This window comes from Microtus pennsylvanicus, chromosome 15 (genome assembly GCF_037038515.1).
Source record: "Microtus pennsylvanicus isolate mMicPen1 chromosome 15, mMicPen1.hap1, whole genome shotgun sequence".
Classification (NCBI taxonomy): domain Eukaryota; kingdom Metazoa; phylum Chordata; class Mammalia; order Rodentia; family Cricetidae; genus Microtus; species Microtus pennsylvanicus.
The window spans coordinates 60,597,583-60,601,546 of NC_134593.1; the positions used below are offsets into that span (position 1 = coordinate 60,597,583).

General features: G+C 37.5%; 1 pseudogene; it reads left to right on the forward strand.

Moving 5' to 3' along the window:
• Positions 1-2,465: 2,465 nt before the first annotated feature.
• On the forward strand, positions 2,466-3,096 carry LOC142836119 (large ribosomal subunit protein eL15-like; annotated as a pseudogene).
• Positions 3,097-3,964: the final 868 nt, after the last annotated feature.

A 3,964-nucleotide genomic window follows, 5' to 3' on the forward strand; every position in this document is an offset into this window, starting at 1 on the left:
AGCAGACAATAAACACTGCTATGCTCATATGCTGCACATCACAATTGTTCCTTTGCTTTTGTGTTAGCTTCTAAAGGTTACTGTAATGATTTCCTTTTCCTAAAACTTCAGAAATAGATGGGCAATGGTGGCACATCCCTATCCGAGTCAGAGGAAGGTGTATCTCTGTGAGTTTGAGGCCAGCCTGGTTTACAACAGCTTGCTCTAGTACAGGCATCAAAGCTACAGAGAAATTCTGTCTCAAAAGCAAAGCAAAACAAAACAAACAAAAAGAAAAAGAAAGAAGAAAAGAAAAACCTATCAGAAATAAGCTATTGATGGAATGAAACCTATTACCATACCTTGTACATTTTTAGAACCGCTGATAAGCATGCCAACAGTTTCCTTGAAAACTTGTAGAATCACGAATGATATAGAAAGACATGTGGGACCAACAGCACATTTCTTACAATGGTCACTGAATTTGGAAATGTCTCCCTAGTAATAAATGTCCTTGTGAATGGCCTTTGATAAAACAAACAAACAAAAAACTTGGCTAATGTGCACACTATAATATTATTAGTGATTGGTTTATTTAGAAATCATTAATTGAAATTAGCATGACAAAAGTTAGAATTATAAAATATTTTCTATTAATGTATTCAGAATGATAAGTTTCAAATACATATATCATTAACCATTACTCTAAAGGTTTACTTATATTGGAATATGCTGTAACATTTCCTATCTAGTAATGCCAGACAGAAGAAATTCATTGTAGCCAAGATATATGCATTCTTAATTTTTATTACTACTGCTTCAAAAACAACTGGTTTCAGATTTGGATGATGATTTTTTGTGTCAACACTAAGGCAGAAGAGAAGTCTAAGTAACTTACCAGGTGTTAACACTGACTTTATTGTTTTTGTATAGACATGTCAATAATCTGTTGGACAGTGGAGAAACAACTAAAGTTATGAATGAGGACTGCTGAGAAGTCAAGAACCAATGACATTGGGTTTTGATCCTACTGCACGTACTGGCTTTGTGGGAGCCTAGGCTGTTTGGATGTTCACTTTACTAGATCTGGAAGGAGGTGGGAGGTCCTTGGACTCCCCACAGGGCAGGGAACCCGGTCTGCTCTTCGGGCTGTGAGAGAGGGGGAGTTGATTGGAGGAGACAGAAATCTTTAATAAATAAATAAATAATAAAAAAAAACATATGAAGATTTAAAGGTAACAGCAATGACAACAACTCCCTTGAAATCACATAGGGAAAGTTAGGCATCCTGTGAATCTCCCCATGATGGAGGAGAATGCTTTGGTTTTAGGACTGTTTGACTTTAGGCAGACCGCTCTTCAGTTTGTCCCTCCTTTGTTTCATGGCAACCAAAGAGGAGACAGTTTTCAGCAAAGGCCTGAATACTGATATGGTTTACGTTTGAAAGAACTGTCTGACACTGCATAATCAAGAGGTTTACACGAAGTCAATTTGTTCTGCAGCAACTGAAAAACTAAGGGCATGCTATCACATCTGAGGAAAGCACTGCTTTGAAATTTGAACCAAGTGTAACTCTACAGTGATTCCATTAAACATTTGGTTCACCAGTAAGAACAGGGTGTGCAAATGGCTGAGAAAAGCTTCTGGTATCCAAGGCTGCTTTGAAACAAGGAATAAAATCATTCTAGGAGTTACTGTTAGAACAAATAGTGTAGAGGAAATGAACTTTCAGAAACATAATAATACTAACACATGAAAACTACTGCTATTAATTTCTGTCGAGTATTCTAATATTAATGAAAAAAATTATTGTAGTAACTAACATATCGTAATTGCTAAATTGTAGTGATGTTGATCATTTTCCACATTGCAATTCAAAAGCTATATCTTATATTAATTGACTTAAATTTTCCTTGTCAGGGTTGGTGTGATAGCACTGAGGACTGCCAGGACAATAATTGTATTTGAATCCTGAATTTCTGCCAGTGTTGAATGCAATCTCATTAGCATATTCATAAGTCACAGTCCTGCATTCAGTGCCAGGATGCTGCAAAATGTTTTGTGAATATTTGTTGCAGCAATGGAATGAAATAGTAAATTAGCTTTAAGAAAATCCCATTATATAACATAAAACATAACATTTTGTATTGTAGAATAACTGCAAACTTTTTTTTAGCAATTAATGTACACATAGCAGGAATTTCAAGTAGGGGAAATAAAACAAAGCTTTTCCATAATGAAGTACAATTTACTTATTGGAAATAGATATTAATATAGTTCCATTGATAAATTAAGATTTTTCATAAATAACACATCTTATGGACGGAAAAATATAAAACTGAGAAATTAAATTTTCTTTACTAGGGTATAATTCCTAAATATTTTAATTATAAAGTATCTTATTTCCAGTGAGTAATAGATACAAAATAATTCTTAAGAAGCAAAACTGCTCCTTTCCTCTGGCGGCGGCCATCAGGTGAGCCAAGATGGGCGCATACAAGTACATCCAGGAGCTGTGGCAGAAGAAGCAGTCGGACGTGATGCGCATTCTGCTGAGGGTCCGCTGCTGGCAGTACCGCCAGCTGTCCGGCCCGACAAAGCACGGAGGCTGGGCTACAAGGCCAAGCAAGTTTATGTCATATACAGGATTCACGTCCGCCATGGTGGCCGCAAACACCCGGTCCCCAAGGGTGCCACCTACAGCAAGCCTGTTCATCATGGTGTGAACATGTTTGCCCGAAGCCTTCAGTCTGTTGCTGAGGAGAGAGCTGGACGCCACTGTGGGGCTCTCAGAGTCCTGAATTCTTACTGGGTTGGCAAAGATTTCACATATAAATTTTTTGAGGTTATCCTCGTCGATCCATTCCATAAAGCTATCAGAGGAAACCCTGACACCCAGTGGATCACCAAACCGGTCTACAAGCACAGAGAGATGCATGAGCTGACGTGTTCAGGCCACAAGAGCCGTGGCCTTGGAAAGGGCCACAAGTTCCACCACACTATTGGTGGCTCTCACCGCGCAGCCTGGAGAAGGCGCAACACTCTGCAGCTCCACCGTTACCGCTAATTCACGTAATGTTTGTACAATTCATACCCAATAAACAATTTAGGACCGTCAAAAAAGAAGCAAAACTGCTATATAATATTAAATTCCTTTCATGTGTATGAACATCTATCTCTCTATATATTATGCTTTTTATAATATATATATAAGTTATAATTAAAAATTCTGTACAGTGTAATGAGAGGGACAAATAATTCGCATGTTTCTAGTTAGAATGGAAAAAAAAATTGTGCCTGGGAAGGTATTCTCTCTTTTTCTTTATCTTTTCTTACTTATAAAAGAGTACCTTCCTAATTTGACATATTATGCTAAGAGATGAAGACTTCAGCCAGACAAAAATGAGCAGTGTAATTTGATCTTTCTAACTTCAAGTTTGAGTCATAGGTCAGCAAGTGTACCAGCAGACAAGGGAACATTTTAAAATAAATGTCAGGAAGAGTTATGAATTGTCTGCTGGCAGAAAGCCAGGGTAGGGTGAAAGGTAGGAAACTTGGGAGCATCAAAGCACACGTTTTTCAGAGTTGGAGTACGTGTTGCTCAGAAAACTGATGCAGTAACAGTCAAGGGTTACCTTGGATAACCTTTCTTGGAAATTTTTCAAATTAATGCAAGATTTCCTTCTTAACTTGATTATTTCTTTTTGCCTTTTTGTTCACTTTCTACTATGAATAAAAGCAAAATGGAAAGATTAGCAGGAAATTCTTACTTTAGTTGTCTGATTGACAATTCCTCATGTCACTTAAGGGCCCATTTTAATATCCATGACTCAGAAATCTTGTCTTCTTTATGGTCACAAGGGTCTCATAAGAAACACCAAACTACTCAGGCTATTGCCAAGACTAATTTTGTTGTACTCAAGCTGACAGTAAGGCACCATTTGCTAAGGACAGCACCTATGTAACTCATTGGAAATGAAGACAT